The sequence below is a fragment of the Bos javanicus genome, chromosome 29 (genome assembly GCF_032452875.1).
Source record: "Bos javanicus breed banteng chromosome 29, ARS-OSU_banteng_1.0, whole genome shotgun sequence".
NCBI lineage: Eukaryota > Metazoa > Chordata > Mammalia > Artiodactyla > Bovidae > Bos > Bos javanicus.
In genome coordinates this window covers 23,453,504-23,469,322 of record NC_083896.1, presented here as the reverse complement: position 1 = coordinate 23,469,322, position 15,819 = coordinate 23,453,504, and positions in this window count along the sequence as shown.

Below are 15,819 nucleotides of genomic sequence, written 5' to 3'. Positions count from 1 at the left end.
AAAAATCCCGCCTTGCTTTTTTCAACTTCAGATGATTCTAGTTGGTCCTACATTTGTGGCTGCCTCACTCTGTGTTTATATTACCTCCTTCTCTTCTCTGAATGTCTCTATTCCGTGTGTCTCTAATAAGGGCATTTATCATTGGATTCAGAGTCCACCTAATAATATTGGATGACCTCCTCATCTTGAGACTCCTAACAATTATGTTTATAAAGTTACTGTTGTTTAGTCACTAAGTTGTTTTGTCCAACTCTTTTGTGATACCAAGTTCCTCTGTCCATGGGATTTCCATGGGATTTCAGGCAAGAATATGGAAGTTGGTTGCCACTTCCTTCTCCAGGGGATCTTCCTGACCTAAGGATTGAACCTGTGTTACTTGTATTGGCAGGTGGATTCTTTACCACTGAGCTACCAGGGAAGCCGATATTTATAAAGCTCCTCCCTTTTTTTTTCCCAATAAGATACTATTCACAGGTTCTGGGAATTACAGTGTGGACTTTATTTTTTATGGAGGGGCTACCATTTTGTTTGTTATACCTTAATTGATTAGGAAGGCTAAAAATATATTGACTTAACCCCTTTATAAATTGAAAAGTTGTGATTCCAACTTTCTTTACAACTCACTTATGCACTAAGGTATCTATACCATGTAATTCTCACTCCCTTATAGAGAAGATATTTTTCTACCATTACACAAATATCCCTAGACTAGAACTTCTACCTTCCAGAAATTTTCCAAAGAAACATATTTAAGGTCTTAAAGAATCAACATGCTGGATGAAATTAAGGAGGCAATTACAAAAATTAAGAAGGGAGTTATGAAGTCATTGTTGTTTCATTTTCATACAAAACATTTTATTCAACAGTCTTTGGACAGCACTTGGTGTCCATTCACAGTCAAACACGGACACTGCAAAAATTCAGGAGTAGGAAGTATAGTTAAACACTCCTTTCTCTTTTTAAAAACACCTGACTATATAATAACAAAAAACACCTAATCAGATATTTATCTGGAATTTCAAGTACACTCTAACATTTTCATCAATTCTGCTCTGAAAGTCAATTTCAGTTTTTTCCCTCATACTGGACAGTGTACCTGATGAAGCTTGAGACTAATGTTCTTTAAGCATTATACATGAGTATGTATTGTAAATATCTTTGCCCACAAAAATAGAAAAAAAAAAATTCCTATTATACCAAATGGCACTGTATCATATCAATTTAATCTCTTGATTGTGGAGTGGAATTCATTAATTAAAATAATCATAGTTTATCACACATTTTTCCCTTCATTTCATTCAAACATATTTTGAAAGAATCCATCTCTGGACATTTTGTGCTCAGGAAGTAGACTCTAAGCTAAGAGACCCATTTCAATTATCAAATCAATATCTCATGGGCAACTCATTTGGGCTCTGTTTTTAGAGCTGAGAGAAGAGAAATTATATAGAATTGACACATTATCTGACAAAGACTGTACTAAGCATTACACAAGACTGTACTAAGCATTACACATTGTACATTCATTACAATGAAACATTGTATCATTTCTTACTTGACATACTCCTAAAAGTTGGAGATAATGATGCCCATTTTACTGATGAGGAAATGGTAAAATGACCTTGCCTTAAAATAATCAGCTGTGAGTATAAGTTCTACAATTATAAAGCTAAAGCCATACGGAGTAGCTGGGAAATACTGAGAGTGAAGTGAAAGTGTCAGTTGCTCGAAGAGGAAGACTTAAAGTTGATTTGAAGAATAAGGAACAGGTAGACTTTCCCAGAAAAAAGGCAGGAAATGAAAGAACTAAGCTACCAAAGTGGCCAGTAAGTGGAATATAGCATGAGTTAAGATTATACCAGATCATTTATGTCCAGCTGAGTGGTTTAGGCTGAGTTGCACAAGACCGGAGATCTGTATTGGTTCTTGTAGGTCAACCACTTTTACTGTGATTCTCAGTGGAACTTTGTTATCCTGCATTTGATAGAGTAACATGTGCTTGGCATGGCTAAAGGCTTCCTCTCACTCCAGGATTTTACTGCTGTTAATTTTCACTTTTATATTCTGGGTGATGTGGATAATTACATTCGGCTTCCTGCAACCATGTTGCTGCTGTTTTCCTGCAGACCTGTGACTCTTCATGTGTTCTCACTAGTAGAGTTCCATCGTGAGCTGTGAAATGTATCCAGCTGTCCAGTCCCTGGCAGAAGGCTGTTCATCATCTACCTCTCTGCTCTGGATCTAGATGGTTTAATTACACTTCCTTTCCAGGGGGAGATTTATCTTCCAGTCACTTTACATAGCAATCATAGAAAATATGAAAACTCACTTGTGCTCTACAATGGACAAAACTAGTAAAATTGTCCTCTGTTTGGAGCATGAAGAAAATGGAATATTGTGAAAAACAAAATATGAGAGTGAAGCTGAGGAACTCAGATCAAGAAAAAAGGTTTTACCAGCCTTTGTTAACAGCCAACTCAATGCACAATAAAAAAAAGTGAGACAGGGACACTATGAGGTGGGCTCAAAAGCAAATAAGTCAGTGTATCTGTCTTAAGCTTTGGAGCACAACAAAAGATAGTGGAAATGGTGGTGACATCCTGAAACATACCCTCTTAAACACACACATATGTCTTGGTTCAAAAAACTCAGTATAAAGAAACCAACTTCATGGTTCATGCTTATTCTTTTGGTCATTCAAGAATTTATATTTATGCTAGGTGTTTATAGGTTATTTTATTGAATACCTATTTTGGACAATATCATTAAGGAAGATGAACACCGCAAGGTACAGAAAAAGATGTTATAGGCATTTGGAGGAAAGAAACGTCACTTCCAGATGAAAGGATACAACCACAGCATTACATGGATAAAACAACTTCTAAGGCTGGGCATTCATTTTTCTCATGTTAAGGAGAGAAACTGAGTTATTTTGAAGGAGCTCTAGGAAACAGGGTATGAATAGAGACTGGTTATGGTGTCAAAGTACAGTAGGAGTCAGCCCAATTCAGCATCCTGACCATCTGACAGAATAAGCAGGGCACAGTCAGCTCATTTGTAGGACGGCAAGGGTCAGTAATGATAGAAAAGAGAGAAATAAATAGCATCAATTAAGATTTGACTATTTGCTAATCCAGATGCTGTAATATACATTTTAATATAAGAGGTGTCTAATGGAATTGTTTGGAGATGAGGTCTTGGAGCATGACTGTTTCCACAGGGAGGCATTTGAATGATGTTACCTGCGCATAGAGACTGGAGAACAAGGTGGAAAGCAGAAGAATGAAAACAAATTGTTTCTGTAGGAGAGAAGATAAAATGCAAAGAGCACATGTGTTGGAGCCAGATAGTCCTGCATTTGAATCCTAGTTCCATTACTTCTGAGTTCAGTCAACTGTGAACAATTTGCCTAAATAGCAGAATCCTGGTTTATTTTAAAAGGAGTGAAGAGGGGAAATTGATGAATTTTTGTAAGAGTAAGAGATACATTATGAAGTTCATAAACTTTCTAGATGCTTAGTGAATTATAGTTATTATTAGGGGAATCTTCTTTGATGATTTTCTCTTATTGACCCCTGCTGATGCCCTGTCTCTTCTTGCTTCATCCTCTTAGACAAGTACATAAATAGCTTGTCAGGGATTGGGTGATGCTTTTATTCATAGTTCAAAACATCCTAGCCATATTGATGAACCAGCAAGAAAATACACAGCTTATCTGGTTTGTTTTACCCTTTCAAGAATATGAATGAGTAACCTCAACATCTGAAGGTGCTTTGCATGGAAAATTCTAAAAGAATGATGAACTGCTAACAAGCTGGGTAAATCCTACAACTGCTCAGCACTTGGATTCTGCTGTAGGCTGTGTAGGGAAGGGGAATGATGATAAAGGGATGTATTAGAGATAGGCAGTTGCAAGCAAGTAGGTAATGATAGGAAATGATTACCTATTTGCTGAAGGACCAAAAATCCAAGTAAAGAACTGTCAAGTAATTTGAAGTCATTTGATCTGATAAATATTAGGCTGCTGAAAAAGCTGGGTACTGTTTCCCTTGGAAAACCTGAAAGAAACACTTAACCTTGAAAGTTACATGCAGCATACCCTATTCCTCCATACAGTTATGAACTTGAGGGAATTTCTGAAGAAAACAATACATCTTGGTGGCACTTTTCCAATAATAAAGAATAAAAAGTGCTTGTAACACTACAGAGAAGGAAGACTGAGTAGATTGACTCAAATTTTCCATACTTGGGTGGCTTCGACATGCCTACCCCAGTTCCCACCATGTCCATGTTCATGAGAGATGTTAAGTGCTCTCTATTAGAGTTACCCAAACAAGCCAAATCAGTCAGTATTTACTGAGTGCCCAGACTTAACTATATTCCATGGAGATATTAAAACAAAAGCCAGATGTTCCTCAAATGAAGCCTTGCTAGATGAGGTCCCAATGTGTGACGACAACAAGAGAGTTTTACCCACATTTTATTTTACCCACAGCCCAATCTCATTGTCTTAAGGCAAAGAATCAACAGATGATGGTTCTTTCCCAGGGATAGAATTAAATCATGTATAAATACCATAATATTGCTTTTTAGGGAGAGAAACAATTCACACAGTATTAAAACAGCATATATGAGATGCTGTAATTACCCTTGCCAGATATTATTATCTATATAATTTAAGGGAAAGATAATGAAAACAATTGCTTAAATTATTTAGATTGAAGCTCTGGGGTTAAAATTTTTGGAACACAGAGTTTGACTTCGTTTTCAGCGAAAAGTATTTACTATGCACCAACTGAGTTGATTAAGGAAGAAAAGAATGAAATAATACTTACCCTTGTCCTTGAGGAGTTTAAAATATATGAGGAGGGGAAATTGAAGAATTTTTGTAAGATTAAGAGATACGTTATGGAGTTCATAAACTTTCTAGCTGTTCAGTGAATTATAGTTATTATTAAGAGAATCTTCTTTGATGATTTAAAAGCAATGCTGCTAAAGGTTGTGATGGAGGTCACCATAAGGGGCTAAGAGAGTAAAAAGGAAGAGCAAGTGACTCAGCCCTGTAGGGGGAAAGCTGTAGGGAAGACTTCAAGAGGCCTGAATTGGGATGCTCAGTCACTTCAGTCATGTCTGACTCTTTGTGACCCCATGGACTGTAACCTGCCAAGCTTCTCTATCTAGGGGATTTTCCCCGCAAGAATACTGAAGCGGGTTGCCTTTTCCTCCTCCAGGGGACCTTCCAGACCCAGAGATCAAACCCACATCTCCTGCATTTCAGGCAAATTCTTTACCACTGAGCTAGCTGGGAATTAAGAAAGAAGTATCCAAAAAACAAAACACAACAACACAGTAAATAGGGTTTCGGGAGATGAGAACAACAGAAGAAAATCAGAGAAGGGGCATGGTAGCACAGGTAGTTCCAGACTGCCTATAATTGTGAAATAGGAGGTAACGGAAAATGGTAAGATGTTTGAAGAGGGAAGGAAAGCCAAGTTTTAGAGTTTTTTTTTTTTTTTTTTTAATGACAATGTATGGAACAATCAGAAAATAGTCAGGGAAAATGACTTGGCAACCCAATTTTGACATTGAAAATGAGGGAAAATATTTAAATGTTGACTTTTCAAGTAAAGTCCTGGTGCCTATGATAAATTCCTGGTCCATTAGCACTTGACACAGAGGTGGTAAGTACTCTAGAATTTCAAGTCTTTTGGAATAAGGAAGCCAAAAAAAAACAAAAGGAAGGTAAGTCAAGCACACTTGGAGAAAAAGAAAACATTATTGGGGAGTAGAGAACAGGCAATCCCCCAAAAAAGACCAATCAAGAACTTTTCTCGTTATAATACTTTATAATACACTGTGCTTACCTTGGCCTCTGTCTCAATGTCTTTGCTACTTTGGGTAAAAGCTCTAACAGAATGCTGTCTGTGAAGTTAGGGAGTATGTTTTGATTAAATGGAAGAACTGAGAAAAAGCGGAGCTAAAGTATCGGTAAAGAAGGCAGGTGTGAGTGATTTGGGAACACATCACCACTCTCCAATCTTCCCTCTGAGTATAAAGAAAATAGAGTGAAATTTAAGAATCAATTGTATCACTACAATTGTCACTAAGGGTAAGATTTTCTCACTTATTCTCTGTTTAATGTGTCATTTTTTGGCATTCACAGTTCATGCTTAGATAATTTTAATGTCTATTTAGAGTTTAAGTAATAATCTCCCAAGATGGTGGAGTAGAAGGACCTGCTCTCATCTTCTCCTGCAAGAACTCCAAAATTACAACACACTGCTGAACAACCATCAATCAGAGAATGTTGGATCCCACCAAAAAAAGATACCCCACGTGCAAGGGCAAGGGAGAAGCCCCAGAAAGACAGTAGGATGAGCAAAATCACATTTAGAATCAAATCCCATACCCACCAGACACGCTCAGAGGGCTCAAACAAAATCTTATGCACACCAGGAGACCCCACAGAGACTGAGCCAGACTTGCCTTTGAGTGTTTGAGTGTCTCCTGCAGAGGTGCAGGTCAGCAGTGGCTTGCCACAGGGGCAGGGGCTCTGGGTGCAGCAGAGCTGGGTGTGGCATAAGCTTTCTTGGAGGAGGTCCCCATTAACCCCACCATAGAGCTGCCAGAACTTACACAGGACTGGGAAATAGACTCTTGGAGGGCACAGACAAAACCTTGTGTGCACAAGGACCCAGGAGAAAGGAGCAGGATCCCACAAGAGACTGATTCAGATTTGACTGTGAGTGTCCAGAAGTCTCCAGTGGAGGCATGGATTGCAGTGGCCTGCTGCAGGGTCACAAGCACTGAGTAGGGACCTTTTGAAGGAGGTCACCATTATCTTTATGGTGACCATAAAGATAACACCTCCACCATAGTTTGGTCTCAGGTCAACAAAAGGAAGGGAACAAAGCCCCACCCATCAACAGAAAATTGGATTGAAGTTTTACTGAGCATGGCCCCGCCCATCAGAACAAGACCCAGTCCCCCCCCCCCCCCCCCAATCTCTCTCATCAGGAAGCTTTCATAAGCCAATTATCCTTACCTGGCAGAGGGCAGACAGAATGAAAACCACAATCACAGAAAACTAATCAAACTGATTACACAGACCACAGCCTTGTCTAGCTCAATGAAACTATGAACCATGCTGTGTAGGGCCACCCAAGACAGACGGGTCATGGTGGAGAGTTCTGTCCAAACGTGATCCACTGGAGAAAGGAATGGCAAATCACTATAGTATGCTTGCCTTGAGAACCCCATGAACAATATGAAAAGACAAAAAGATAGGACACTGAAAAATGAACTCCCCAGGTTGTCAGGTGCCCAATATGCTACTGGAGATCAGTGGAGAAATAACTCTGGAAAGAATGAAGAGACAGAGCCAAAGCATAAACAAAGCCCAGTGGTGGATGAGACTGGTGATGGGAGCAGGGTCCGATTATTGCTCTAAAGAACAATACTGCATAGAAACCTGGAATGTTAGGTCCATGAATCAAGGCAAAGTGGAAGTGGTCAAACAGGAGATGGCAAGAGTGAACATCAATATTTTAGGAATCAGCGAACTAAAATGGACTGGAATGGGTGAATTTAGCTCAGATGACCATTATATCTATGACTGTGGGCAAGAATCCCTTAGAAGAAATGGAGTAGCCCTCATAATCAAAAAAAGAGTCTGAAATATAGTACTTGGATGCAATCTCAAAAACAACAGATGATCTCTGTTCGTTTCCAAGGCAAACCCATTCAATATCATGGTAATCCAAGTTTATGCCCCAACCAGTAATGCTGGAGAAGCTGAAAGGTTCTATGAAGACCTACAAGACCTTCTAGAACTAACACCCAAAATAGATATCCTTTTCATTATAGGGGACTGGAGCACAAAAGTAAGAGATACCTGGAGTAACAGGCAAATTTGGCCTTGGAGTACAAAACGAAGCAGGGCAAAGGCTAATAGAATTTTGCCAAGAGAATGCACTGATCATAGCAAACACACTCTTCCAACAATACAAGAGAAGACCCTACACATGGACATCACCAGCTGACCAATACCGAAATCAGATTGATTATATCCTTTGCAGCCAAAGGTGGAGAAGCTCACCTTTCCCAGTCAGCAAAAACAAGACTGGGACCTGACTGTGGCTCAGATCATGAACTCCTTATTTCCAAATTCAGACTTAAATTGAAGAAAGGGAAAACCACTAGACCATTCAGATATGACCTAAATCAAATCCCTTACGATTATACTGTGGAAGTGGCAAATAGATTCAAGGGATTACATCTGAAAGACAGAGTGCCTGAAGAACTAAGGACAGAGGTTCATGATATTTTACAGGAGGCAGTGATCAAGACCACCCCCAAGAAATAAAATGCAAAAAGGCAAAATGGTTGTCTAAGGAGGCCCTACAATAGCTGAGAAAGAAGAGAAGCTAAAGGCAAAGGAGAAAAGGAAAGATATACCAATTTGAATGTAGAGTTCCAAAGAATAGCAAGGAGAGATAAGAAAGCCTTTCTCAGTGATCAAAGAAACAGAGGAAAACAACAGAATGGGAAAGTCTAGAGATCTCTTCAAGAAAATTAGAGATACCAAGGGAACATTTCATGCAAAGATGGGCACAATAAAGGACAGAAATAGCATGGACCTAATAGAAGCAGAAGATATTAAGAAGAGGTGGCAAGAATACACAGAAGAAGTATACAAAAAAGATCTTCATGACCTGGATAACCACAATGGTGTGATCACTCAGCTAGAGCCAGACATCCTGGAATGTGAAGTCAAGTGGGCCTTAGGAAGTATCACTATGAACAAAGCTAGTGGAGGTGACTGAATTCCAGTTGAGCTATTTCAAATCCTGAAAGATGGTGCTGTGAAAGTGCTGCACTCAATATGCCAACATATTTGGAAAACTCAGCAGTGGCCACAGGGATGGAAAAGGTCAGTTTTCTTTCCAGTTCCAAAGAAAGGCAATGCCAAAGATGTTCAAACTACCACACAACTGCACTCATCTTACATGCTAGCAAAGTAATGCTAAAAATCCTTCAAGCCAGGCTTGAACAGTACGTGAACCATGAACTTCCAGACATTCAAATTGGATTTAGAAAAGGCAGAGGAACCAGAGATCAAATTGCCAACATTTTATTTCATGGATCATTGAAAAAGCAGGAGAGTTCCAGAAGAACACCTATTTATACTTTATTGACTATGCCAAAGCCTTTGACTGTGTGGGTCACAACATATTGTAGAAAATTCTTCAAGAGATAGAAATACCATACCACCCTTCCTCCCTCTTGAGAAACCTGTATGCCAGCTAAGAAGCAACAGTTAGAACTGTACATGGAAGAAAAGACTGGTTCCAAATCAGGAAAGGAATATGACAAGGCTATATATTGTCACCCTGGTTATTTAACTTATATGCAGAGTACATCACACAAAATGCCGGGCTGAATGAAGCACATTCTGGAATCAAGATTGCCAGGAGAAATATCAATAACTTCAGATACTCAGTTGACACCACACCTATGGTAGAAAGTGAACTAAAGAGCCTCTTGATGAAAGTGAAAGAGGAGAGTAAAAAAGCTAGCTTAAAACTCAACATTCATAAAACGAAGATCATGGCATCCAGTTCCATCATTTCAAGGCAAACAAATGGGGAACCAATGGAAACAGTGACAGACTTTTTTTTTCGGGGCTCCAAAATAACTGCACATGGTGACAGCAGCCATGAAATTAAAAGACACTTGCTCCTTGGAGGAAAAGCTATGACCATCCTAGACAGCATATCGGAGAAGGCAATGGCACCCCGCTCCAGTACTCTTGCCTAGCATATCCCATGGACAGAGGGGCCTGGTAGGCTGCAGTCCATGGGGTCACTGAGGGTTAGACACGACTGAGCGACTTCACTTTCACTTTTCACTTTCATGCATTGGAGAAGGAAATGGCAACCCACTCCAGTGTTCTTGCCTGGAGAATCCCAGGGACATAGGAGCCTGGTGGGCTGCCATCTCTGGGGTCGCACAGAGTCGGACATGACTGAAGTGACTTAACAGTAGCAGACAGCATATTAAAAAGCAGAGACATTTCTTTGCCAACCAAGGTCCATCTAGTCCAAGCTATGATTTTTCTAGTAGTCATGTATGGGTGTGACAGTTGGACTATAAAGAAAGCTGAGCACTGAAGTATTGATGTTTTTGAACTGTTGTGTTGGAGAAGACTCTTGAGAGTTCCTTGGACTGCAAGGAGATCCAACCAGTCCATCCTAAAGGAAATCAGTCCTAAATATTCATTGGAAGGACTGATGCTGAAGCTGAAATTCCAATACTTTGGCCACATAATGCAAAGAACTGACCCACTAGAAAAGACCCTGGTGCTGGGGAAGATTGAAGGCAGAAGGAGAAGGGAACGACAGAGGTTGAGATGGTTGAATAGCATCACTGACTCAAAGGATATGAGTTTGAGCACACTCCAAGAGTTGGTGATGAATAGGGAAGCCTGGCATGCTGTAGTCCATGGGGTCACAAAGAGTCAAACGCAACTGAGCGACTGAACTGAACTGAGAGCTTAAGTATGCCAAAAGTAAAGGTGAAACTCCTAGGTATCTCCACAACACTAAAAAAATGTAGAGGGCTTATTATAATGTTTTTAATGACTTGCTATGAACTAGGAATTGCTAGTAATTTCCTTAATGTTCACAATAAGTCCATGCAATGGCAACACTATTTCACTAAAGCAGGTACTGAAGCAGGGAGAAGTTAAGTAATATACCTAAGATTGCAGGGTTCCTAAGAGGCAGAGCTGGGACTTAAATTTATTAGAGGAGTTAAAATTTCAACTGATCAACCCAGGGTGGTTATGATTTTCCTCCTCCGACACTAGAAAACATTTTTTCAAGTATGTTTCTTCTCACCTCTATTATTTTTCCACTATGTTACTCAACCTCATTTCATCTGTTCTCCTCTAAATGTTTCAGTAGAGGTGCAGAGAGGAAAAAAAAAAGAACCACTTTAGATATTTCAAGCAGAGAGAATTTAATACAGGGTATTAGTTACACATGTATTTAAGGAGTTCTGAAGCTAAACAGAGGAAATCAAATCAATTAGCAGCGGCTAGAAATATTGGGAGGGATAACAAGAGAAAGTGGTGTTGGCAAAGCACAAAAATCAGAACCAGGATCAACTATCAGAAACTAGAAAAAAAGCTGGGGCTACCCTGTTGAAATAGAGACCAGCCCTCCTACTGAGAGTTGGAATCACAGAAAACACAGGCACTGCTGAGGACATTGTCCAAGGTAGGGTGTTAAGAGAAATAGCCTTGATTCCCTCCTCTCTCCCCACCACTGTCTGGTCTTCTGATCCCCTCTTTAATCCAACCTACGTATAAGTCAGAGGGAAAAGGACATTCAGAAAATATAGTAAAACAGGAGAAGGACTGAAAAGGAATGGGGAACCAAACCAGTACATGGCTGGTTCCCCAAACTGCTAATTAACCAGCTTGCCCCAGTGGCCCATTTTCTCAATCAAACCATAGGTATTGCCTACTCAGTAAAAATCAAGCATCTATTTTTGAAAATATGGTTGGTGACAGAGTACGTATATGTACAAGAAAGAACCAAGTTCATCATTTCCTTCAATAGCCACTAGTAACATCTGGCATGGATATAAGTTAGGAAGATAAAGAGATGATATCTTTATTAAAACTTAATGACCTGAGAAAGTTAGGCCTTACTTTCAATGCCACAGCTTGAAATATTGTGTCATTAACTTTCTTATATATTCCCCCACAAACTTCTAAAGTAGGCTCCCAAAGGGCATTACTATTCACTGTAGAATTGATTTATATTTTGTTATATTGAAACAAAATGGCAACTCATGCACCATTTCATATGGACAGCAAGATTTAATAGTATGTGCTATTAAAGGATTGACAGTATACTGAAGCATTTAGACATAGATACCTTCTTGAAGAATTTCTGCAGTTACTAAAGAGACCCCTAAGATGTCTGAAATAAGACTCAGAAGAAGAGTCCATTTATTCTTCCCCTGAAAATTTTAATATTTGGCTACCTTTACACTTTTGATTACAACTGTGGCTGCTGCTTTCACTAAACATTCTGATTCAAAAACAAGAAAGAAAGAAAGAAAAAATCCCCACAGAACAAACCACAAACACTTGATCAAAAAGGATAAAGGAGGTAGGAATAAAGTTACCTAAGGAGGCAAAAGACCTGTACTCTGAAAACAAAGTTGTTGAAATTGAAGATGACATAATTAGAGGAAAGGATATGCCATATTCTTGGATCAGAAGAATCAATATTTTTAAAACAACCATATTACCCAAGGCAATCTACAGATACAATGCAATCTCTATCAAACTGCCAATGGCAATTTTCACAGAACTAGAACAAAGTTTTTAAATTCTGTATGGAAACATGAAAGACCTCAAATAGACAAAGCAATTCTGAGAAAGAAGATGGAGCTAGAGGAATCAAGTTCCTTGACTTCAAACTGTACTACAAAGCTATAGTAATCTAAATAGCATGGTATGGCACAAAAACAGATATATAGGTCAATGGAACACGATAGTAAGCCCAGAAATAAATTATTAGTTAATAATTAATCTACTACAAAGGATGCAAGAAATACAATGCAGAAAAGACAGTCTCTTCAATAAGTGGTGCTGGGAAAACTAGACAGCTACATGTAAACGAATGAACTTAGAACACTAATACCATACACAAAAATAAACCCAAAATGTATGAACGACCTAAATGTAAGACTGGATACCATTACATTCCTAGAAGAAAACATGGTTGATACTCTTTGGCATAAATTGCAGCACTATTTTTTTGGGCCCATCTCCTAGGGTATTGGGCTTCCCTTGTAGCTCAGTCAGTAAAGAATCTGCCTGCTATGCAGGAGACCCGGGTTCGATCCCTGGGTTGGGAAGATCTCCTGGAGAAGGAAATGGCAACCCACTCCAGTACCTTGCCTGGAAAATCTCATGGACAGAAAAGCCTGGTGGGCTACAGTCCATGGGGTCGCAAAGAGTTTGGCACAACTGAGCAACTAACACTTACTTACCTAGGGTATTGGAAATAAAAATTACATAAATTGGACTTAATTAAACTTAAAAACTTTTGCACAGTATGCAAAAAGACAACTTTTGTCTTTGAAACAAAATATTTCCAACTATTACGACTAAGAAGGGATTAATTTCCAAAATAAATAAACATCTCATACAGCTCAATATCAAAACAACCCAATCAAAAAATGGGCAGAAGATATAAATAAACATTTTTTTAAAGAAGACATATAAATGGTCAACAAGCACATGAAAAGTTGTTCAACATCTCTAATGATTAGAAAAATACAAATCAAAACTAGAAGGAGGTATCACCTCACATCGGCCAAAATGACCAGCATCAAAAAATCCACAAACAATAAATGCTGGAGAGGATGTTGAGAAAAGGAACCCTTCTACACTGCTGATGTGATTGTAAATTGGTACAACCATTATAGAGAATATAGAGGTTCCTTAAACAACTAAAAATAGAAATATCATATGATCCAACAGTCCTACTCCTGGGCAGTTGCCCAGAGTAAAAGCATAATCCAAAAAGATACTTTCACTAGAATGTTCACTGCAGCACTATTTACAATACCCAGGACATGGAAGCAATTTAAGTGTTCATAAATAGAGGAATATATAAATAAGATGTGGTACATATATGCAAGGGATTCCCTGGTGTCTCAGATGATAAAGAATTCGCCTGCAATGCAGGAGACCTGGGTTCGATCCCTGGGTTAGGAAGATCCCTAGAGGAGGGCATGGCAACACACTCCCTATTCTTGTTTGCAGAATGCCCATGGACAGAGGAGCCTGGCAGGCTCTAAAGAGTTGGACATGACTGAGCAACTAACCACAAGACAGAATATATATGAAATGGAATATCATTCAGCTATAAAAAAAGAATAAAATAATGCCATTTGAAGCAACATGGATGGATCATACTAGGTCAAGCAGGTCAGAGGGTATACACACACAAACACACATATAACTGAATCACTTTGATGTATGCCTGAAACTAACACATTGGAAATCAACTGTATTTCAATGAAAATTAAAGTATGTATACACACACACATGCACACTTGAAGTAGCCCTCCTCCCACACTTCTTCATTAGCATTGTATTACCCAGGTCTATGACCTGATGCTAGCCTTTCTAATTTTACTTCCAGGACCTTTTAACCTGTGTTCATCCAAACTTCTATTGACCACCATGGCTTTAATGGCTCTGAGTTCATTAGAATTGCCTCCAGTTCAGTTGGTCAGAAGCCTCTATGAAAGATCCCACACTTAAGAAAATAGGTTATTTCTAAGGATAACCTGAATACAAACATGAACAGTGATTTGTTCCAGTAAATCCTTATCATATACTTAGTATGGCATTGTTGTTTCCCTATTAGTCTAGATTTGTTGAGCAATTGCCTCTCTATACTTCATTTTGCCTAGGCAAACAGCTTGAGGACATTTGAATATGATTGAATAAAGGAATGAGAAAAAGCTTGCATAAAAAATGTGCTGAATTTCTGAAATCAGAACCTATTTTCCTGTCCTCCCTCAGTTTTCTCGGTCTGCTTTTGTTTTATGGAAATCTATAATCTCTGTCATTGTGAAAGTCTTACTTGAAAGAGATACCTTAATACTAATAATACATAGTGAGAATATACTACAGGTAGTCCTAATAAATGGACACACCCATTCTCAGCCTTACATTAGAAGCAATTAAACAATAGGAAAGGAACACAATTTAAAAACAAAAGTTATATGACTATGAATAGAACTGTTTATGCATAGTAATAGCGGACTTCATAAAATTGATTTCCAGAATTAGATAATAACAGAACTCCCAAAAAAGCGTACTTGCCCCTGTGAAATTTAATGTATGAAGGATCGGGTTAGACTAGTTCCAAAACTCAAGGAAGAAGGAAGGGGTTGAGCTTTGCATATGCTCAGCTTCTTTCCATAACCGACTAATCATATTAGTAATTCCTTCTCTCTTGGGAAGTAGCAAGTAGGTAGAAGAAGCCAGGTGATTCACCAAAAAAATAAAGGCAAGAGTAGAGACACATTTTGTCTATTAGTGTCATCCTTTGTTTAATTTACAACTAGATCTCTCCTTTTCTCCTTCTTTCCTCTTTTCATTCTTTTTTATTTTCAATTTAATTCATAAAGTAAATATTAATTGAGCACCTGCTTTGGGATGGTCTATGACAGGATTGGTCCCATCACTTCATGGCAAATAGATGGGGAAACAATGGAAACAGTGATAGACATGAAATTAAAAGATGCTTGCTCCTTGGAAGAAAAGCTATGACTAAGCTACACAGCATATTAAAAAGCAGAGACATTTCTTTGCCAACCAAGGTTCATCTAGTCAAAGCTATGGTTTTTCCAGTAGTCATGTATGGGTGTGACATTTGGACTATAAAGAAAGCTAAGCACCGAAGAATGAATGCTTTTGAACAGTGGTGTTGGAGAAGACTCTTAAGAGTCCCTTGGACTGCAAAGAGATCCAACCAGTCCATCCTAAAGGAAATCAGTCCTAAATATTCATTGGAAGGACTGATGCTGAAGCTGAAACTCCAATACTTTGGCCACCTGATGCAAAGAACTTATTCAATGGAAAAGACCCTGATGCTGGAAAAGATTGAAGATGGAAGGAGAAGGGGACAACAGAGGATGATAAGGTTGGATGGCATCACTGACTCAATGGACTGGGTTTGGGTGAACTCCAGGAGTTGGTGATGGATAGGGAAGCCT